The 24,190-nt window shown below is 49.8% G+C and overlaps 1 long non-coding RNA gene across 1 annotated transcript; it reads right to left on the reverse strand.

The window, feature by feature from the left end:
• Positions 1–470: 470 nt before the first annotated feature.
• Positions 471–18,204, reverse strand: LOC142559285 (uncharacterized). Its single transcript, XR_012823106.1, has 2 exons — positions 17,781–18,204; positions 471–841 (listed from the first exon to the last, which is right to left on the reverse strand). It is a non-coding gene; the product is annotated as an uncharacterized LOC142559285 (long non-coding RNA).
• Positions 18,205–24,190: the final 5,986 nt, after the last annotated feature.

Below are 24,190 nucleotides of genomic sequence, written 5' to 3' on the forward strand. Positions count from 1 at the left end.
TCATCTAAGGTTTCTAAACCAACTACACAACTTAAGGGAGCTTTTCGTCTCAGCAACTACAAAAGCTCCACAAGTGTACGCGTGGGCACACATGACGTCCCAGTATAATGTGACGTGTTGTTAACGCCCGCAAGCTCGTACATGCATCGTGACGAGGCCAAAGTTGCGCGGTCGACGTAAGTTGTTTGAGGACAGCTGCGAAAGTACCGGCGGCGCTCTAGCCGCTGACAGAAAACGCAGAAGTGTGACCAAACAGGCGCCAAAGCGCGACACAGTCTAGGCAGAACGAACGAAAAAAAAAAAAAAAGAAGACCGAAGCATGCTGGCATTGCCAGCAGCCGTAACAAAGTGATAACTATCCACAGCTTGGTTCACTGTAAATTTTATTGTCTTTGAGTATCACCGCAACCCGTACTACGCGCGAGATGACGGTGCACCTACCTGCGATTTTTTTTTTTTTTATATATATATACACTGACATTGGAGCTTCGACGAGCTAAAGTGCCTGTGAAGCAAAAGGTGGTGAACGCGCTTAGTCTTCCTTTCTTTTTCTGGCTAATCACGATGGCTCGTCGGCTTCCGGCTGGAGGAGTGCCCGCAGGGAGAGCGACAGCGCGGCGCAGCCAGCATCGCCGAACCCGTGTCGCCAACGTGGCGCCGCGGCGTGCAAGGCGCCGCCTCCTTGGCATCGTGCACGCGAATGATGGCATGCAGGCTCTCGGCATGGCATGCATGGCTGGCAGGGGCTCATCGAGGTGGCCTATGCGAGATGACTAAGCCACGTCCATGCGTTCCGCGCGCACATCGACGCTCGCGCACGGCCCACGACTCGGTTGAATACCTAAGGAAAAAAGAAACGAAAAGGAAGGAAACACGTATTGTTATTGTCGAATACATACGAGACAAAAAACCACACACTGTGACCATATTTCTAAATATTGGCGACTTCTAAACCTCGAGCACTGCACGGGAGCCGAGCAGAGATACACAGTAAAGAAGGCCACAGTTCCGCGGCACTCGATACCCACAGGCGTTGCAAACAGATGCTATATATGCGCAGTAGTCTGCGCTCTCTCCGCCTCTGTTGAGCGCAACGAGCATGGCGCACCAATATGTCGACATTGATACACATTTATACGCCGGCCGTTTCGATGCAAATAGGCTGCGATGAGCCACGCAAAGAAGCGAGAGGCGAACAATTCGATGCTTTCTTGTAATACATTTCAGTCGCAACGAGAGTGCTGTGCCTGCGCAAAAGCAAGCGACATGACTGTCAGTGATTTGCCGACAAGATAAAGAAACCCGCAGGGGACTCGCGCACACACCATGAGCCCCAAGAGGTTAACGCATCGCGCGCTGCGATACGCGTTGCGAGCAGCTGCGTTCTTGATTAGGCTGCTAGCCTTGAGCATGATCTCTCGCCCTCCCTCCCAAACACGCATGCATGCAAACAAACGCACAGCTACACCGAGCGCCTGTTTTTCTTTCCTCGCGGCGACGGAATATCGGCGCGCTTGGACCGTCCAGCGAGGCGTTACTCGCTTGCACGCGCGCTCTACTTAATTCTATGCATTACGACGTAAATGTTACTGCGACGTGTCACCCACGTGGCAAAATTCCACGGCACTTTGCACGCTGCTGCATGCACCGACTTTGTCGCTTCGAAGCAGTCGCGGTTAGCTGCCGCAGATAACGCCGCGTGGCGCTCGAGGTTGTCGGCACGACGTGGCCGTAAGAATAACCCAAACATTTCATCGGCGTCTCCGCCCAAACTACGCGCCTCGCGTTACTTTCTAGCCCAAGAAGGGATCAAATGTAACCCGTGCTTAACCCGTCAGGTGTATGCGCGCGGTCGAGGCCTGTCAGGGCCAATACTGGAGAGGGTAACGATACCAGACCTTCATCGATTAGTGCGAGTGGCTCGTATAGTCGCACACCACGATAAATCACGCGGTTCCACGCGTTTTCAAAGTAGATGAAACCATTACTGCTGAAGCAGTTTTTGATGCATTAAGAATCATTTATAATTCAGTAAAAATAGCTGGGCAGGAGGAACGCTGGTATGGCTGGACAATCCTGAACAAGCGATTTTCTTTAGCGATATTTCGAAAAAAAAAAAATGTTTTAAGGAAAGAAAGTGACATGTACCAGCTATGCGAGATATGCGAATGAGCGACAGCACAAAAGGGAACCTAAATATGTAGCCGATGTAACTTCAACCAGCGCGACTCTCCGCTGCACGTGCCAGCGTTTCTTTTTCTTTTTTTTTTTCCTTAAGGATGGTTGAAAAATGCCTGCTGCAATGCTCGTCGGTGGCTCGCACTTACTTGCGCTCCCCTTTCCATGCCACTTATCTCGACCGCGGATCTTAAACGCGCGTTTCAATTAACTGCGGTCCTGGTCCTTTGCGCTGTACGTTATTTTTGATCATGAATTACCAACTAGCCCAAGCAACCACCCTTGATCCGATACATTTGTATTTTGCTCGGCACACACGAGCGGTGACCTAACATGCATGTTCGTTTATCGTGTCTTTAATTTACCCAGCTGCCATCAGCGCGCCAAAGACACGGTATAATTCAACGCACGCAAAACAGAGACTAAACAATGGCCGAGGCGTTGCTGCGGGAATCCATGTAGGCTCAGCGGGAGGCACGCGCAAGCATTCCGAGGTAGCGGGTGCCAACAAGCTGCCATCGACGAGGGCGGCGCGAGAACGGTTTCTCCGTATTTATAACGTTCGCCTCGTTATACGTGCCCAGGAAACACGCCGGCGCTGCTGACGAAAAGCTCGCCTCCGTCGATGCTTATTCAGCGCTGCCGATTCACTCAGCGGGCGCCCACGTGCCACTGCTGGGCACCCAAACACCTCTGCCATCGCTACACTTGGCGGCACTTGGCTTCTGCAGCCGCGCGCGCCACGGAGTCGGCGGCGACTCACTCCTTTGTTCTGGGCTGCCGGAGTCATTCGTTAGACGCCCCGGGCCAAGGCAGCCCGTCCCGTAGGCGCGGCACGTGCTCTCGGCGGGCTGTCCGCGCGCGCCCGTGTGGACCAAGGCCGGCCTCGGCCCACGACGAGGCGGAAACCAGTCGGGTCTCGCCGTTTTTCCCCCGGCTCTACCCGGGGCGGCGCAAGAACTGGTTCGTGTGGTACGTGCTCGCCGATCAGATGAGGTCGTAGCCAAGGAGCCCACCCATGTGCCGGCGATGGAAGCCCTCGATCGTTCTCAAAGCCGCGCGATCGAACAGTCCTCTCTCTCGGCCTACATCTCGAACAAGAGACGGTGTTCGGACACGTGGAGCGCGAGAAAGCTGCGAGGCTGGCCGCCGTGCCGCTCGAATGGCGCTCTCGCGAACGGCCGCGTTCTATCGCGCTTTGCTTGCAAGAGGCTTGTGCATAGTTGACGCGGTGGAATGGGAAATAAAACTGTTTACATCGCTTACATATACAGGCAACATTATGCGGCGAGCTTCCTTCTCTTACATCAGAGTGGTTTGCATCACATTCAACGCCGAGCAGCCCAAATGTCGCGTGCAGACTGCCGCTCTGGTGCCTGACGCCAGCAGGCTTTCACAATGGGCCGGGACGCGGAAAGATCACAGGTGGAAGGGAGAGCGGACCGTGCATTCTTCGTCGCTCGCGAGAAGCGGACGCACACCTGTACACTACGCACAGCTGCGGAGCGAAGGCACAGCAGCAGCGCGCGCGGCACGTCGTCTATGCAGCGAGACGAGCATGGAAAAGCACGTCTCGGAAAAAAAAAAAAAAAGCACGAGGCATCGGCGGAGAGACAAAATACAGCGACGCAGGATCGTATATCTACGCGACGAGGAATCGATCGGTTGTCGTGTCACGCAGCTGTAACTCGAGGCAGCGAGCGTGCCCGGGCTGTGCGCTGCCTATGTATGCGCGCACATGATTTCCCAACCTAACGTATAGCTGCACGACCCTGCTACGTTAGATTAAGGAATCACGTGCGCGTATACATAGGCAGCGCAAGCGCATTACGCATGACAGTATTGCTACTCAAAAGAATGCGCCCGTAACGCGAGCGAACTGCGACGAATGGGGACGACACGTTCTGAAGTGCACACGCATTCCAATTGGTCCGGAAACAAACGCGTATAGGGTGAAGGAGAAGTTTGCACTGTTTCTCTGCAGTTTTGTCAGTTATTGTTATCAAGTGACCACATTTCAACATTGACGGAAGCGATGAATTCTCCATTTAACGCGAAGTAATTACTGAGAATTTTACTTCTCCGCGATGCAGAGAACGCGTGCGTGCCGAGTGACTGGGGAAAGCCGACGCATTGCTGCCTGTGTAGACGCAGCCGCAATGAAATGGAAATACGTAGCTCTATCAAAGGACATGCCGCGGCGTTCTTAGGACCACGAAAGAATATCACTGCTTTTATGCCTTATATATATATATGCCTCGCTCGCCGAAGTTCGAGCAGTGCGATCCGGCCTGTGTATGGTAAGCGACGCTAGGAACTCTTACTGTAGCACTCGGTGATGTTAAGAAATATCGTTTTGGTGCCAGGAAATTAAGGAAAATATTGTTTGTTGAACACGTGTGAAGCAAGTCGCCAAACGTATTTACTGGCTTTTTTTTCAGTGAATCTCTCGTAGCGCGCGTATAGGTCCCAGAACATAAAAGTACTGTAAATCCCTCGGAGATCCGCTCTGCTTATTTTTCAATATACGACGCTTTTAACTGCGCCATGTTGTACTACGAAGGGAGAGAGAGAGAGAGAAACAAAGAAAAGGCAGGGGAGGGTAAAGAGGAAAGAAATCCAGGTTTGCTACCCTGGAGGGGGAAAAAGATTTAATGAGATAAAAAAAAGGAACAAAGACTGGTATCGAAACGGAAATCGGCGCACGAAATTGAGGCGGCGCACATCAATATCCCATCACATATGTCGCAGGCCCGTAGACCGTAGGAAGTTAACTAGCAGTCTTGCTGCCCTTAGCGCGCACGTTCGTGGTCACAACTGTCCAAATATACTTTGCTCTGACCGTGGCCGGCGCTATACGTCGGGAAATCGCAGGCACAAAAGTAAGCATGCGCAGGCGGACATAGGCCATACAAAGCTCGCCATCTACTAAGTCGCGCGTATGGCGCTAAGAACTAGACACTTTTGATGGAAGCAAACGGCGTCTTCGTTACCAAAAGAAGAAATAAAAGCGGTGATTGCACAGCTAACCCCGAATTTCGTTTGCCATGCGCTTCGATGAATATGTAGCGAAGCACGAGGGGAAGCGACGACTAAAGAGGGAGCCCTGAACGGGGGCGCTGTGGGTGCCTGCTCCTGCGTGCATCGCCTTAGATCCGTGCACCCGGTGCCGGAGGAGCTGGCGCGTCGACGGTGCACCCACTACACCGAGTCTCTTTGGCGCTTGAGAGGGTGTTTTTGACAGCGCCGGAGATGGGCCGTTTCGAGTGCGTCAGCTGCTCGCCTCTGCAGGCGGCGGTTAAGTTCGACGTTATCGGGAGGCACAAAGTTTTATAATGACGATTCGTCGTTCGACTGCTTGCGGGGGGGGGGGGGGGGGGACAGACTTAGCAGCGCACTTTATTCTTCTCTTCGTGCACCTCGCGCTGTTGCGAAAAATGCGAGGGAAAGGGAGAGGACCTGGTCCCACCCACTCGTGCACACGACCGCTATCACTCATTCAATGGGCTGCCACGTTCGCGAGCGATCCATGTTCTTGACTCCGCCTTAATTCGCGCCGTTCGCTTTACGTTGCACCTGCTGAACCTTTGGCCAGTTGACATTTCCTGCGCTGGTGTACGTGATGCCGGCGTAGCACATACTAAGATTTGCTACTCCAGCGGAACTACGCTGGTGCCCTTAAATTCCTCCTTTCTGTAGAGCCTCTGCGCGTGTCGCTGTGGCACAGTGGATACGCGGCATTCAGCCGCCGGGCACGAGATGGAAACGCAAGCGCGGAGGCCGAATACGTAACAACGGGAAAACAAAAAACGCCAGGGGCAGCTAAATAAGCCCAGACCGCAACAATTATCCTGACGGCCTCCTGTGTGCTTTTCCTCCAGATCCCACCGCGCAGCTCTTCCGCCATGCCCCAAGCAATCACTACTGCATGCTGCGGCTCTGGGGCGCGCAAACAAGTGGAATTGGAGCCACTGCTTCAATTCTTACACGAAGAAGGTCTGCACACTTTCATCTATATGCCCACAAATGCAGCAGGACTTAGCTGTTTGAAGAAAAAAAAAAAGAAAAGAAAAACCTTCGAGCACGACGAGGAATAGGTGCTATACTTAGGCGCCTGGTAGTTTTGCACAGCTGTGCGCGCTAGATGGCGGACAGTGCAACGGTAATGGTAATGTTGTTTTGCGCGCTTGCGCTCGAGTGTGACGCTGGATGTGCGCGTCAGAGAGCTGTGTCCAGGGAAAGGGAAACGCGCGAGCCCACGTGGTCGATGGCGGCCCCGGTGAGGAAATCTTCCTTGAAGCCGCCGGGAACATGCCATCATTTCCGATTGCTCTTTGTGCAGCAAGGTACGTATTTTGCCTTCTTAAATTGCTGGAAGCCACGTTTACTCCAACCGTAGTTATCATTCGCCACCGCTGAGAGGAATGCACTCACTTTCAAGCCGTCGAGTGCCGCTCAACGCGCGAGCAACGCATGGAGTCGCATGTTTATTGCATGCGTGTGTTGCTTCAGAGTAGCGCTACGTTATAAGGAATGGTTGTGATACTAAAGTCGTGCGTCACAATACATTCTCGCTCATAACTGACAACAGACGTACTATGCGGGAAGAAAGTGAATAAAAAGGTGAAAAAAGAAACTATGCGCAGTGCTATGGCGTCCTGATGTTGTGCATCTGTCTGATGTTGTGCATCTGATGTTGTGACTGTCTGAAGACATGCTTTGAGATATTTCCTCTTGAATATTTTTTTTTTTGCACGCATATGCAGCGCTGACGCTATGTCTGACATTAAAGGAAAACTGAAGGAAGGCTAAAAAATAGTTAAAAGACCGCGATCGTTTATACATCTAAAAATTCTCGTTCGCATTTCTAAAAAAAGTCTCGTTCGCAGACGGGCGAAACTGCTGGAGAGAAGTGAAATACCCACGTTGTCGAGACGACCGTTCGTCAAAAAATATGCCCAAATTACTGGTTCATACGTTTATTACGAAAAGTCTGTTTCAAGACGTCGAACATGCCTACGGTATGTCCGTGGATCGGTGAAAATGCGATCATGAAAGGAACGGGTGGCATGCATTTATGGAGCTGGAAGCGCCTAACTTGCTCCCTACTTTATCGAGGCATATCTGGGCGTACAAGCTGAACTGTTACGTTCTGGCCTTCTTCTTCGAAGGCTTCTTCCCCTCCCATGAAGAGTAGCGCGGGGGTGAGCACATTTAAGCCGACAAGCTTCTCTGGCTTCCACATAAATATAGCTCTCACTTTTATATCAGCACGCCCTGCTCCTCATTCTTCTGAAGGCTGTACGACCATGAATGATAAAATTGAAGAAGAGAGAATAAAGTACAAGTGAACTTCTTTACTATTACTTAATGGTTTGCTATAGGAGGCTGGCTGACAAAGTAAACCTTCGCAATTAAAATGTGTCTGATGCCAACGGCAGACGGATAAAATATCTGCAAGTGTCGTGTTCAAATAACGGCAGTTTGCTGGCCCCTGACACATTCCGCACTCGGATCAGCAGGTGACGCAGCAGCCTTACCACTGAACCGACACGCCCGACGACGCGTCGTATCGAAACAGGACAAAGCCGGCACTATCGTATCCGCACAAAGAAGCCGTCAAAGCTTGCCGTTCCCGATGACCCGCTGAAGTAAGGCGCTGTCACGCCAGTCCACAAAGATGCGGTCGGTTTTTGTTCCCTTTTTTCCACCCGATACGGGTCGAGGCGATGGCGCGAAACGTGGCGACGACGCCGTACAAGGCGAATTAGCTCCGCCGTATAGTGCGCCACCGAGCGCTAAATCGCAATTGCGCGGCATAGTCACGTCGGACCGTGCGATGTGGTCGTTGATTTCACGGTTATGCCGCGGCTAGGTGAAACCTCTTAGTTGAGCTATAACGTCGGTGTATACGATGCATATGCGACGCAAGCCTCGCGGCCCTCTTTCTACGCCTCGCGGCCGCTACTTTGCTATACGAATGCGAAGATGTAGTGTTTGCGCACGTATACACCTGCTTACAACGTATGCACATTCTTACTGTATGCTCCCGATGTTATGATAGCCTTCACTCGACAGAACTGAAAGTCGGGTGGGCGAATGAACTCTCGAAAGGCGCGTCGAAACAAGGGCGAACACGAGAAAATAAAGCATACCCGACAAGTGGAGTGAGTCTTGCTAGGGCGTCTGTTTTTTTTTTTTTTATGTTTCCCTCCTTTCTGCCTGAATGTGTGGTGCCTGTCCGTGTGAGCGAACCACTCTTCTACCACAGAGCGCAGCGATATCTCTCGCGCCGAGCGAGAAGCTTTGGCTGCTGCCTGGCGGTAACCATAACACCCGTCGCATATAAAGTAGCAAATGCCGGCTGTGCATGGAACGATTTCGGGTAAGGCGCTGGCCATTGAAGTAGGATCGATGACTGAACACTGCAGGGTGCAGCGCAAAGCGTCTGATTTCCATAGCTGCACATCGGCCATTGAGCAAGTTGCGGCTCAATACGCGACGCTCTCTCTGACCTCTTTGAAAGGTTTCGCTACAATTTGAAAATGCACATCGGTCTCCAGACGCGACGTTCAACTTTTAGGCACGAAGACAGAAACTATCGAACATGTTTCCGTTTGCGCTAACCGCTGATCGTTCTGTTATTCGCGTTTGATTGGAACTTAACCTTAATCATAATTTCAATATAAATAATAAAGTCGTCGCTAAAATTTACGTACCTTCTATTACACATCTGCACTATATCTGTGGACGGTACCACCAAGCCGGGTGAAGACCAGTCTACATAAAAATCTGCGTCGCCAGTTATTCTCCCAAGAAATGCACCGAAACCTGTTCCTAAATATTGACTCTGGTGTCCTTGATTAGACTATGAGCTTACCTAAAGGAAGCTATAATATAAGTGACGCGTTTGCTCTTCTCGTAGCACAAAGTAAGGTGAGCTAAGTGAGAACCTGTGTGACGTAAGACGCGTTTCGTTATAATTTTCCTGTTCTTCGAAACGATGTTCGCATGCACGTTATTTGACAACCTTTCTTTACGGTAGCTAATGTGCACCAAACTTACTTACTTACTTACTCACTTTCTTCCTTTAAAGCGTAGGCTTCTATATGACCGTGAAACTAACTGTATGTCGACAGAAGCCACCTGACGAAGCCTCGATCATCTTTGTGATCTCCTGGTTTAAATAGTTATTAATGAAGACCTTATAAAGGTAATTGTACGATCGCTATCTCAATGTCACATTCCTTAGACGGCATTTTAAAACATCAGTCTGATTTTTTTTCCTTCTTTCTTTTTCTTGGCTCTTTTTTTTTTCTTCTACGTTTAAAAGCAAGGCAATGAGATCTAGCAGAGCCAACGCGGCTCCTGCTTGCGCGCCACAGCATTGCTTCTCTGAAACAGTGCGAACGAACTAGTCCTTTCCGGCCAGTCCCGCTCACGTATTATTATATATTGCCTGTCTTCCATATCACCACTATACAATTTCGCGCCGCTGTTCGGATTCGCCTGACGCGTGGCAAATCGATAGCCTGTGCCGTGACTCCTGATAACGTGGGTTTCCCACGTTGCTTATCACTGTCACAGACTGTCCTGTGCTCATGCTACACGTGAGGCTCGCCGCTAGCCGTAATTTAGCGGTCACACCAACATAAGCACCCTATCAAATTTATGCAACCACCGAACTGGCCATGGATGCGCACGTTTAATTCGTTCGCAGTGCGTTTGAGAGCAATACTGCTTTGGCGAGCAAGCTCGGCGCCACGTTGGCTTCTTTTGTTACTATTGTTTTTCGAATACTTGTTTTCGTGGGATTTCTTTCACAAATGGGAAAAAGAACTACGCTACAGATCGCGCACCACAAAGGAAAATAAGAAAGAAAAACACTGAAGCTGATGTGCAGCACTAAAAACCACATATTGACATAACGAACATAAATTTATTCATTAAAAACGTAAGCTTATTAGCCACGTAAATTAATTAACAACTGTGCAAGCAATATTGAAGCCTTCTTCAGGTGATTACTCACCACATAAATTTGGTTTCAGCCGCACAGGAGGCTTCGCTCTCTCTTCTTCTTATTTAGCTTAGAGCATGTTAGCTCGTGCAACCTGTATTACCTAACATTCTTGCACAACTTTTCTTCGGTAACTTACCCAAGAAGCATTTAATATTCGCCGTAACTGGCAACTAAAGTTAATTGTAATCCGGTCAGGATCGTCAGGACGTTTTAGCACGTTACCGCTCTTGTGTTACCGTTACCGCCGCGGTCTGGTTCCCGCGCGCTAGCTCTACCGCGCCGGAAATGCGCAGCTGGTACCCGGCAGGGGCAGCAGCTGTCGTGTTAGAGCGGTAACGCTATGCTCAAATGCTCTGTTACTGCAATTAGCTTTTGTAATGTGAACACCGGTGAACGGACCTGTCGCTGCTGAGCCGGATAGTTTGCCCACGCCGCCTTTCATTTGGCGCGTCGGTATGCGGCCTTGCGCATCGCGAGCTCCAGCTTCATGAGTTTTGGACTACCTTGAAGTCTGAATCATCACTGTGAAAGATTAGCATGTCGTGGGAAATGCCGAGCCTCCTCCCTCTCTACTGACCACCGCAAAGCGAGCTTCACTGCAGAATGACGTTTGCAAAGGCGAAGCACCGAAGTTTCCTTCGGCGGAATCATTGATTTCACCATCGAGAAAGCTACGAGGCATGTTCCGAAAGTAAGTTTCATCATTTTTTTTTTTAAAAGAAAAGCTGATACACCAGGTGAAACAAACAATCGCCATAAGAATCCGCGCCCGTTGCTGTTCAACGACGGAAGGATCATCAACGGAGGAGGAACGACGCATGCACAGACCGCCGAAGAAGAGAGACTATATCAGCCGATCGGCGTGCTCGAGGTTATTCGAGTACAAATCACGATGGCAGACAGACGTGCGCTGACAACGTGGTCTCCAATGCAAGTGCGTGCTATTAGCCGGTATGAAGGGGCACGTAGAACTAGTGTGTCCGTCATTCATGAATGACTGCCGATCGTGTATGGTGAAGGGATCATGTCTCAGGCCTTGCATCGCAGCACACCGAGTTTTACCAGTGTGGTTTCTTCAAACTGATTACACGCTACGACATATGCCTCAATGTCGGTGGCGACTATGTGGGAAAATAGTGCTAGGTGTATAGTTTATGATGTCATGGTGTATCTTTCTTTTTCTTTTTTTTTTTGCAATAAAGTTTCCGTGTGAAAATAAGTGACGATACTTACTTTCAGAACGTCCCTCCTAGAAAAGAAAACGCATATGTGTCTAACTGCGGGATCGTGTGAACCACCAGGAGAATACGGCCCCAAGTGGCCGATGGAACAGAGTCGTTTTGCCCTGTCACCTATGTTGTAAAATGTGTCAGGCACGGATAATGAGAGCCTAAAACTCGCACTTTCTGACGGGGACTCCCCTGTCGTTAAGTAGGAAATAAAGATAGCTAAGGGAAACCAAGCATTTTTTCTTAGGCGTGTCAGCGATGTCTACGTTGCGGTCTTCCCTTTCGCATTATTTTAGCTGGGGCGGGCTGCCATCATTGTCACAGCCAATCTGTGCCAGCGACATGTAGTGGATGTTTCTCTTAATAGTGGCGCAGACAAGCGAGAGGTCCGAATTCCCGCTTCAAGTAACTCAATGTTGTTTTGCCCCGAAAAAAAAAAAAAGAAAGCTATCTGACGTTCTTTCCAGGTTAAGATGTCTACGAAATCAAGTTTTCGTGCGAGCTAAATTGAATTCTCCCTGCGCACCCATTAACAAGTCAGGCTACCACGAGCGCAGGCGAACACCGCACTAAGCACGTTCGCGATCGCTCGGGCTGCCGGCCTCCCTTCGTAAGAAGCGCACGTTGATGGTTTCCACGTTGAGCCTGAGACGACGTCAACATGCGAAAACGCACGCCTACTGAGACTCTGGGGTCCCGTAAAAGGATACGTAAGGGCAAAAGATAGCGTTATCACGGCGTCCTATATCCTTCATTCGCGTGCTATACACTCAAGAAGCCGCGCGTTACTGGAGATCTTCGCAAGCCGCTACTCAAGCGGCCGGAGAGCACGCGTTCCACGAGCTCGTGCTCGACCACGTTCCAGACACTGACGAGAAGTCGACTGGCGCCTGTTGCTGGCCGCTGGGAGTCGTAACGTCTGCGTATACCACGGCAACTACCAGTCGTTAACCTTTAATTCGGTGTTTCAAAGGGACGATTTGCTTACTGATGCAATCGTTGATGATCCTGAAAAGCTGTGTCAACCTAAGCGTTTGCGCAAAAAAGAAAGATACGTCAAGTGGTTCCACCTTTCAGTGCCAAGTACAAAGAAACTTCCGAAAAACAATGACGAACAAAGTATTCCTTGGTCACTCTTGTGTCTTTCTCGCTGTGAGTTACCATTTGGCCACTATCAGTGCTAAAGAATACGCTTTCAATGAAAAGGAACCAGCGAAGAAATAATCAACAGCCATTGCAAATGTTAATGAACCTGCACTGGAGCGTGATGGACGTTTTGCAGGAGCTAGAAAGAAAGCCCGATGGCATGCGTAAGTTTATGAGACGCGCAGTTATATATTACAGAAGAGATAGCATTTAACTTGACGATTTTGAAAACCTTGAGATCGAGTTTCTTGAGAAAAATCAACGTTGAGAGTTCTTCAGTCTTTTAACTTCCAACATATAAACGTTTTTTTTTTAAAGAAGAAAACGTAACAATTTTCTAGAATTTTTATTCGTGCCTCGCTATCCTTGAGCTTCCACCAGCTAGCTGTACTATTTATATGCCATGGTTTCTGGCCTCGACGAGTCTCAACTTCGTCTAAATCATTAGCCCATTTAATCCTCAACTCCTAATGTTTAAAACTTTCATCGCAAGCACATTTATTCGTTACTTTGGCTGACCTCGCTTCACTTTGGTACCGGAGTCAACGGTTATTCCCTTGCCGATATAGATCACCTAGCGATTGTCTCAATCCGTGCCCCAAACCCTCTCAATCTCAATGTTTTGAAGCTTTGCCGCACTGACAACGACTGTGACTCTCCCTCGATCGGTTGTAGGCCCGAACTTTACCTTTCTACAACATGCAGGCACCTCACCATCATCATTATAGACACTCGGACGTTTTTAGTGCGAGTATTGCTTCTTCGTCGAAACCGTTTGAATAACTTACACCGTGTTAGGTTGTTCTGATTCCAATCAGAATATTAGACTGGCACTGCTGGCTGAATATTGCGACTCGGAAAGCGTACGGCATGCATTCTTAATCGCCTAAGTTGCCCAATAGTTTAACAATTGCAAATAGCAAATTGTCCTCGCTCAGCGCACAAACATTTTATTTGGAGGGTCAGGATTGTTTTAACTGCGGTATAAAACAAATCCCTGCATCTCATTCGCTCTTAACAGCTGTTGCCACGTGGTCATGCTGTAAATCGTGTTTTATGTGGTTTAACTGAAATCATAGAGTTCACGGCGCAGCAGTAATCGACAGCACTCTCTCCAATTCCTGGTCGTCTTGCACATATTCTTCTCTGGGGCACCTGACATGGTACTTTTCTTTGCACCGTTCTTATTCACAATAAACGAATAACCCGATAAGGCGAGAGTATATTTATGCCTACAGGCGATACTGGGACTCGTCCGGTGTACTTGCATCGGTGTAAACTAGTACGAGGATGAGTATACAGATCGGGCGGAGGAAAGGGTTAACGTAGCGTTCAAATAACAACTATGCATGGGCGACGCTAAGCCAATGGCCAATGCATTGCATGTATCAGAATAGAGGAGCAAAACACATGACGCGCAGTGCATTCTATTCAAATGCAAGGCATTGCCATACGCTTGGCGGCGACGCGGTGAGTGAGGTATAGACCAGAGTAGTTCTCTGTAGTTAATCGCATTCGGGTTTCGCCTGAACCCATCGCGTGACTACCCAGAAAGAATGGTGCAAGGACTGGTCCTTCGAAGTCCATATAAGCATTGCGCGCTGTCTTGCTGCTTTTACGTTTTCTAGTTTGGCGAGCATCGGGACGATGCCTATATCTTTAGCGGGGGAATAATGCTATAGTAAGTATCACAAGCTGGCATGAGAATGAGGTTAGGACCGGGAGGTGCTCTTGAGGAAGGGCGCCATCTTGTCTAGGTCGCTTTTTTGCCGGCAGAGTGCCGTGTCTCGTTATATTTAGTGACAATGCGATACTCGAAGTAATAATGATTTTTTAAAAAAAGTACTCCACTGCTATATATATATGTACACTTGTGTTTATCCCCATGGGCTTCAAGCAATACACCTTTAGGATTCCGAAAACTTGGCATTATAATGTTTCTAAAGCCCTTTGAAGTGCACGTAGCGCTCGAAGTGCTACTTAAATCACTGCACTATACATGAAGGGCCTCAGCGCTGTGCCCCGGTATTTCTGTGTTCATGTGGTTGTTTTTCTAACTATATATTGCGCTGAGTGCCTGGCACAGATTTAGAATACCAACTCGCGCTAATCAGCACCACATTAGCTTTCCTCTTCGTGGGGGTTTCCCCTAAAGTTGCGCTTTACAAGCGGCTTCTTGTCACTTATAGAGCGCATACGGAATTGATAAACGGCGCACAGTAACCGCGATAAGCTCCATAGTCATATGCTGTCACGACCTGCACTGACAATACGACTTGGAATTTGTCAAACGTTTTTGAAGCTGCGAAAAACCACTCAGCATGCGCTGTATGTTGTACACCTGTTCCTTGCCCATGCCTTCGTAGAAAGCGTTTATATACGCACCAAACATGTCAGCATCGCATACGCTCGCTGCTCGAGTGAACTTGCTCCTCTCGTGCGAACAAGCGGGAAAACTCGCGGCGGTTCGGGCACGCGCTATATAAGCTCCTTTCGCTTTCTCGAGCCTGCATGTGCTCGCAGAAACTGAGCAAACTTCTATTGTTTGCGCTTGTCCGCGGCCTATTCGGCGCGCAACCACCCGCTGCCGGTGAGGGTGGCCATCAGACGCCCAAGCGCGGCAGCGTGAACAAAGACCGTCAATGCGTGTGGTATTTCCTCGTGTGCTCTGCCAGCGCAATGTACAGCTCTCCTTATACTGTCTCCTTGCTGAAACAAACGACACGGTTGCTCAAGTGCCGCGAAACTTTCGGTACGAAATTATCTCTTTTGAGGCGCCTTGCCTTGCGCCTTGCGAGACATAACATGCGTGTTACGATCTCTCGCGATTAGTGCCGCGTCCCAACAGTGAAGAGAGTAAGCGGCGTCAAATTATAGGCGCTCTGACAAACCTTGAACTGAAAAGAGAAGACAACCTTTCCAAGGACTGACCGAAATGTTTAAGGCATCAACTGTAGTGTATACAATTCACTTTGCAGCCAATTTATGCTCTCGTCGTGTATGTTCACCGTAGCTTACGGCCACTCCACTGGAATTTCCTTTGGCTAAACACACTGTAGTCCATTCTGTGCAATTATTATATATAGACCTGGAGAGGTCACTTCTGAATGCAGCTGTCATGTGCGTGTGTATGCCGTTCCGCTAGCCGAAGATATCGAGTATCCCTGACAGCGAGGAGAGAAGCATCTTACAACAGCTTGGCAATTTCGCGGACAACGCAGTGATGGGTAATAGCTGGTTAGGTGCGATATTGTTCGTTGCCAGTGCATGTAAATGTACCGCGTGACCACTACGGATATTAGGGAGATAATTTTTTAGGTTTCACTTAGAAAAACTTGGCATTGTGCACCGATTACAGATGTCCAGCACGTATACAGCGCATTCTCAGTTGTCTACAATCTCCGCGTAACTTTTTCTCCCTTCGTCTAATAACGAGGCAAGGTGTGTCTGTATGCTGCTGCTCCGAAAGGAAGGTATACACTGGCACCAGGCAGGAAGAGGGGTTTCATCGCATGTTAGCTTCTAAAGTTCACCTCACTTATATAAGAACGTATCTGCCTTCCTCACAATAAACTAGAAAAAAAGGAGAGTTCACACTATAGGGGTGTCATTATATACTATCTATACGTCAACCGTATACAGCGTGTAGGATAGCAACCGCCTGTTATGGAAACACCACTCAGTGGTATCACCCTATATAGCAAGCGGCACCGCACATCAACACAGAGACGCCGTATAGAGCTTCCGATACATCAGACAAGAAGGAACTCTGTTAAACAATCTGCGGAAGCCGTATTGCTTGCTTCGGTAGCGTCGTTGCATTGGCTGGGTACATGCTATTTCGATACACGAAACATTTGCAAGACCTGGCGCAGAGAATTATTTTGGCGTATTCTCGTTGCTAATTGTGCAGACCGGCTAGCTGATCTGAACGTGCCATTGTCATGTGGTTAGGATGTGCGCAACGTTAAACCTGCGTCTAGCAATGCTGTCTCTACCTTGACGTTGTTTGCCATTCATGTTAAGCACGAAAACCATTGCCCACACTTAAGTGCTTTGCATGAGCGGATTGAAGTAACATTAAAAGCAATGCGCAAACATATTTTATCTCAGTTATGCGTTGTTTTTGTTTGTGTAGTTATGGTAGTTTAGTTTTAAATATCAACTAATGAAGCGTTGCGCTCAAAAGCAAAGGGCCACATATCCGGCAGAAAAAAAAAAAAAAATTAGCGAAGCGAATTGTAAAAGAAGACAACCTGATGCCAAGAGTTAGCAGTATGTTCCAGCTGGATCTGAGCGACAGGTCGTAATAATAAACTGATTGACTGGTTTCATCATGCATGAAATATATAATAACCATGAACGCATGCACATAAATTAACACACGTACAAATACTTCACCCGTCCAACGGCTCTGCATAACTGTCTGGGTTCATATTCGGTGGCCATAAGATTCTCTGTTCATTAGGGAAAATGAACAGACAATTCCATGGCGCCGAAATACACTCGTGGTGCCGAGCATAGTTGAGATGCGGCAACGTGGGCGCGCTGTGCGAGCGATAGAAAAAGAAGGGGGGGGGGGGGGTCGACGATTTGGCGCGCCGTTCGGTGCGAGGCACACGCGTGGCCCTCGACGCGGCGTGTGACACCGGGGGGCATCTGGCCACCAAACGAGGACGCGCGCCTTACACGGCCTCTTCTTTTCGCGCAACGCTTTCCTGCTGTCGTGTTTGTTGCTCGGCCCCGACTGAGAAGGAAACACGTTTCGTGCGAGGCATTTTTTGCTTCCTCCGCCCTTGGTCGGCGAGCGTGCGCCCCCCCCCCTCCCCTCCCTCGCTCGGCCAAGAAGCTGTTTCCTGTCCCTCCGGCGGCCTCCGATTAATCTAGCGAGATGCAAGACGGGGATTCCTTTCGCAACGCGCTTTTCCCCCTCGATCGCCTTGAAGCATGCTTCGCCGTGAGGCGGCGGCGTCGCTAGGCCTAGCAGCGCTGCAGCCGCAGCGCGGCGCCGCTCGACCTCGTGCGCTTTTCTGGCGCGGCTCGTACTTTGGCAGCGGGACAGGAAAGGCGAGCCGCGCTCGCGATTCCTGCAGCCCTCCGACCGGCCCGTCAGCCAAGGGTCAGGACAAAAAGTTGGTCCGGGCCCCTCCTCGGAGCGCCCGTTGCACAACCCAAAACCCAAGCACGTTGGAGGTGCGGTGACTCACCTTGGCGTCAACACCGCTGACGTCGGGCGGTGACTTGGAGCGATGAGTGGGTTGCATTCCATCGCGAGCATGGTATGAAGTTCCTACCTGGGTTTGACTCACAGTAAGAACTCCATACCTCGCTCACGATAAACCAACGCCCTTGCAGGGATGCCCGCCTAGGCGAGGCGTCTTCCGAGAGACGAGAGCTAGCGGGGAATGTTGTCCGTGCGCATCACCAACCAAGACAGTATCCTCCTCGGCGCCAGCGGGGGATTAAGCATCCGAGCGCGGACACTTCGCGAAAGCCGACTGTTTCCGCGGGGGGCCCGAGAGGCACGCGTGAGACAGACGACCACGATGACGACGCTAGCGCCTGTAGCGCCGCGTCGCGAGCGTCAGGAGCGGGAGGTTGAGCGCTTGCTGCGCGGACTGCGGCGTCAACACTGACGTAACGCGCCGCCGGGACTGTTGGGTCGTTAGGGCGGCCGCCGGCACGCCCTCTGGTTGCCACGCGCGCCCAATGGCTGTCTCCGCCGGGGCTACGTCACGCGCGCCCTCGCCCCCTCTTGGGACAACCGCGGGGAGAAGCAAAGGGTTGCCAACCTGTGCGCGGTTCGGCGGCGAGGGAAACTCATTGAAATTCCGGCGCCGTCCGCAGATCGCCCCTCAAGCGCGGGGCGCCGCTTTTCGGTGTCGCCTGTCGTCCCCGCCGCGCCAATAGGGCTCCGGGGCCTCTTTGTGCCGCCTCGGCCGCCGCTTCCTGTCCGGCGCGCTCACCTGCCACGCGGCTCTACCAACGGCGGCCCGCCGTGTACAAAATTTCCCAACAATGGCAGCAGGAACGATTTATTTTTCTCTCTGTGAGCACTTTAGGCGTATTTCTTTCCTCTCTTCGTTGAATCTTCTTTCTTACCCGGTGCAAGCTTTGAATCCAGTGCGGGAGTCTTAGAAACGCCGGTGTCGTGACATCCACCAAAGCCGGGAGGAAGTTGCGGTCAACAATGCACATTGTTTCCTGTAAGTGACGAATGTGCGGTAATGACCTTTTTCGTAATAATGGAAACAGAAATGCTGTCGGGACGTGACAAGTACTTTCTTATGCCAAAGGATTCTATCGTAGAGCATATATAGTGTATGACTCATGAGGCACATAAATAGTGCAACAAGTTACCAGGAATATGTGTACATTTTACTAGGGAATTGGTCATAATGTTTTTCACTTAGAAAAATTTTTACCTACTTTGTTATCCACATATTCCTCAATGGAAACATGCCTGTGAATTTCTTTTTTGTTTAGAACGACAAGCCCAAAGGCGAGATCACTTAAATAAGTGTAGGTTGGAGCAGCGTAGCATTCACTTCCTGAGTTGGGCGAATGCAACTCATCTCCTGTCAAAGAAAGCGCGTTTTGCATGCTGATACATATTCTATGCATAAGCCTCCCTAACGCTTACATCTGGGAATCTGCCAAAGCATTTCACCTGCATTTCTGTTTTGTCCGCTAAGTGGAATCTATCCAAATTTCGATTTTGTACTTATTTTAAATTGAGAGTGAGATGTTGCACATGCTAATTACAAGTGTGCAGGCTTCCTTTCATGCTGTGGTCCACCGCATGTTGTCCCTGGGCTGAATCCGGCCTCGTCTGTATGGCGATATAGAATAAGTCGATGTAAATGAGGTATAATTGGCTGTTATATAGTTTTGCACGCTGTATGCATGCGTCTTGCTGCACCAGCGATAGAGGAAGGCCCGCAAACGCGACCGTTCCCTGAGTGTGTTGGTTTCCACAGCGTGTCGCGATGGGACACTCACAGCCTGGAGCCGACATGACTGGAAGGACATTTCGCTGGCAGGCGAGATTGACCGGAAAGTGAGCAGCACACACTATAGTAGAAGCTTACTTGTACTGAAACTTGTAAAAAGCACTGGACTTGGTAACTAGGCAGTGCAGTTATATGTCGCTCTCCATATGCGCCGACGAGACCAATGTTCACGCGTTGGCCCGGTATAGTACGTAAATACAAATTTCGAACGCATTTAGCAGAAAAGTGCCGCTCAGTAGTTTATCTGAACTTGCTTGTTCATCGTCTCAGGCTCAATTTTGTATATGCGTCTCTCTGCTAATGACTTTAGCCATGTGGCACAGTTCTAGCATCGTGAGTTTTCTTGTCGTTTGGCCTCATTTACGATATCTTCCTGAGCTATTACAACGGCAGCTGTGGCGGGATCTCGGGGAAAGGCAACTGTCGGCTTTACCATCTTCCCCGATCACCCTCTCTTATAGGCTGACCTAGTTTACTGTTGCCATGCAGTATCAATCTTCACTTCCTTCTTGTCGAAGCAGCTCGCACCTATTCATGACGCGGTCAAACTGTCTTGTTATTCCTTCTTGATCCACTTGACTGCATGTGCCCGCGGCCGGCACGCTTGTGTATCTTGTTTTGCTTCGTTACATAATTTCTCGTTACCCGAAAACCACAGGGTGATCGGACGTGAGTCGGGTTATATGCTGCCTGCCTTGTTCGCTCTTTCTTGGCCTTATGAATTGTGCACCGTAGACACCTATTTATATGCACCGAATAAAGTGAGCGTGGACTGCAGTTCTGTGACCATCATTTAGCAGAAAGGCTATCTTTGGATTGGCTTTTCCCCCTGCATTACCTGGCGCCGCTGTGGTGTGGTAAATGCAGTTACACCGCCCCGACTGTTCGACATTGCTCACAGTTCTTATAAGGAGTGAAATGGAGTCGCTCTGAAAGAAAAGTGCAGAGAAAACGAACCGAAGAAAAAAAAGCAATCGCCAAGGAGAGGGCACTGTTGAGAATCTCGCATTTGGTCGTATTATATAGGCGTGCCGGATACGTGGCGCTGGTACCTCTGTGTCCACGCCAGAGAAGATCTGGGAACAGGTGCCAGTCGAAATTTACAGGCTACACCCACTGTATACGAACGCTCGTACAAATACCAGTAGGCGAAAGTACGTGGGATACGAAGATCTCTCGTCAGACGTCATGGCGATATATGCGTTCATCCGCTGGCGTGTACCTTACAGTTTCGCTGTATGCCTGGGCGTTAAACTCAAATGGAAAGTGAATTTAGGCTCTTCACGGCCCATCACGCGTTCAACGACAACAGACAAACGAAGATACACGTTCGTCTTTTCTTTTTTTTATTTACCAGAGATACTTCCAGAAGGCGCAGATGATGATACACTCACAAAGTTACATATACGTCCCTTTATTACGTAATCTCACTCTCTCTCGCTTTGCGGCCGAGTGGTGCTCGGCTGCCGCCTTCAGGTGCAGGCTGGCCCGGAAAAGGCCACAAAGGGTGCGCGACGCATGCTCCAGAAGCCAAGCCGACCGTGGCCGTGGGAACGCAGGTCTCCTCCACTCGCCGAGATGGCACGACTCGCTCGCTGCTCGGCTCTTCACGCAGCAGGCTCTGTCTGGGTCGGTTAACTATACGCTTGGTTGCCTGCTTCGCCGCGTAGACCTCTCATTTCTCTCTTTTTTACGCGCCAGCATTTGCTATTTCATCCTCCCTCTAATCTCGGAGATCCATGCCTCATATTTGCTTCGTTTTCCTGTTCCTAATGCTTCTTCCTTCTTTATCTATCACTTTCGAAAGCAGCCTCGTTTCTTATTTTCGCAGCGAAAGTGTTATTTCTTTGCGAGCGTTCATGTTTCGTCAAGTCTGTCTTTTCTTTTGCTTCTACTGCGCGAAGTGTTGTTAGTCGAGCATCGCCAGTTTCTTCACTGTTCGGAGCTTTTCCATTGCAGGTGTTTTAATAAATCTGTACGTTTAAGGTTCTTTAGTTGCGTGATGCGATTACCGATGGCAATACCAAAAACCAGGTAACGTCACTCAGGTGAGTTGAAATATTTTTTTTAGTACTTAACACTTAATTTTCGTTCTTATTTTTTTCAGCTTCGCTTCTTTCTCCCTACATCGTCAGCTCTCGCGTTGTTGCGATGGCAGTTTCATCTTTCTGCTTTTCATCCTTTGAGGCACAACGATTTTACACTCTACCATTGAACCGAGTGAGGGGAGCACAGGAAAAGAAATAGGGGGAAAAAAAGGAGCTCTTTTTAGACGCTAAAGAAGAAGCCGTTAGATGGGAGGGCTCGAACCAAGGTTAAGGTCTAGGCGTCTTGAAGGAGAAAGCAGATCGGCGTCCATTGTTCCGCCTTCTTTTCGCCCCACGCAAAGCCGCTCTTCTTTCAAGACACCGTGCAGTGTTTACCCTTACCTGCTTTTCCGTCCGTGTTCCCGATTTCCTTCTTGCTTCTTTATCGCTCCCCTTGCCGACAAGGGGATGTGGGGCGATCCCCGGCTGGGAAAGGGTTGCGATTTCGGGTGCGCCCGCGCCACGCCGAGTCGGCGGCGTGTTGCATCACCACCACCTGCCCCCGTCTTCTTGCTCGGCGGGGGCACGAAGGGGACGGGGAGCACATCCTCCCGTGTCCCACCAGCGCCGATCCCCCTTCCCCCGAGCGTTGCCGCACAAGACGTCGTTGCCCGATACCCTTCGCCGCTTCCCGACGGCGGAAGAAAGCGGCCGCATTGAGGCAACCTATACTCCGCCTCCTTGATGCTCACAGACCCTCGGGGGACTTTCTATGATGAGAGAGGAGGACGGTGGTCCTTGGGAGGCCTTTATCTCTTCCGGGGGTGGGAGGGAGTAGCAAGAAGGGGGGCTTGCTTCTTGCACGCCGCCAGAGCGAAGGGGCTTGTTGCTTGTGTCGCTTCTTGCGTGTGTCCCTTGTGTAAATCATATACGGGGTAAGGGGAGAGTGGCGCGCAGCTTTGCTGTTTTTCTTCACCCCCCCCCCCCCCCCCCGTACTTTGGGCCGTTCTCTGAAGCTCTTTGGATCTCGCGCACCGATTGTGCGTCGGTGCACGCGAGTCCTGTTCCTGACGGCGCGCCCTGTGCACATCGCGGCGTAACGACGTGGCACCGCGACACTGCGACGGGGCACGAAGAAGTACAGGCAATGGGGAAAAAAAAAGTAAGAAAAAGTGGTGCGCATCAGATGCGGGCGCATTCGCTTACGCGCGCGTTGCATAACGTCCCGTGTGTTTGAATTCACTTTCTCTTCGTTTGTTTGTAAGCTTAGAGCTTACGCCGCGGGGAACGTCAGGTTCCGGGGACCGTCGAAGCACAAAGGATTGAAGGGCACCTCTATTTTTTTTTCCTTCTCGTACCTCTCTCGCTTCTCTCTCAACCGCGAGTTCGAGTCCACGTAGTGTTCGGAAAGTATGTACATGTGCATGTATACCCTCTCCAGCTCTGCGCGGAGTGGCCTTCCGTTTCTTGGCTGTCCTCAAGAGCTGTGAGGTAATGTGTTTGTCGTAAATGTATCGGTCTTCAACCGTACCAGCAGTGCTTTCATTTATTCCAGACATATCTTCAAAATAGAGACACCACGTAGCCTCACAGTTGTCGTTTCACCAGGAAAAAATGACAGCCACTTGAAGAGTGCGGAATGTATACTAATCAGATTGTCAATGTACCATTCACATTACTTCACCTAAATTTCACAAATGGCAGGGTTACTAACTAGTCGTGTGTAGTATGCCTGTACTGAAGGCCAAAATTTTAAATCACCCTCTGCTTTAACTGAACAACGTATTTTATTTACGGGAGCCGGGGCGAAGAAAGTAAAGAATAGAGGAAAAAAGAAGGGCTGCTGTCGTGGAGTACACGTCACTTTTGGAGTCCTAAAGTAAGTACGACAAAATTCGCGGAACCTGGAATAGCGCAATGATGTACGGGCGCTCACCTTCTTAAACGCACCTGTATGCCTTGGAGCAGGCGCGAGTTCTCGATTTGAAATTACGTAATCCTAATATGTGAATGGGGGAGGGGGTGGGTCAGCATTTGAAGCACGAGATCCAAAAGCAAGATTCAGCGTGAAGAACGGTTGAGGCACGTAGAGGAGACCAGCGAAAGTTCCAGGTACTTTTATCGCTGGGTGGCGAAAAAAAAAAAAAAGACACGTTGGCTTGGAAGAAAATGCGGATGTCAAAATGGAGCATGGGATAGCCAAGTTACCTCGAAAGAGAAGGCAAGTGATTCTGAGAAGATTTTCTGGTGATCCAGAATGCAGAATAATCGGAGATTAGGGATTTACAGGACGACAAAAGGAGACGTTTAAAAATGCGTCTGGAAGGTAATTAAACAACATCGATTTAACTGGTGTCAAAGGAGATTAATACTATCGCTCCTTGTTTGGCACAAGTATTTCGTCGCGAAATCGCGTCCCTAGTGCGCGCGTATGATTCTACTTCAAGTGTAGCGTGACTATGTACTGCTTGTGGTGTTCACAAATAAATTAACGTCCTTTTAGTTAGCTGCGTCAGCAGATAATGCGTCTTTTGCACCATTCCTGCCGCGCCCACATCCTTGCTCGTTCCATCTGCA

The sequence above is a fragment of the Dermacentor variabilis genome, chromosome 1 (genome assembly GCF_050947875.1).
Source record: "Dermacentor variabilis isolate Ectoservices chromosome 1, ASM5094787v1, whole genome shotgun sequence".
NCBI classification, from domain to species: domain Eukaryota; kingdom Metazoa; phylum Arthropoda; class Arachnida; order Ixodida; family Ixodidae; genus Dermacentor; species Dermacentor variabilis.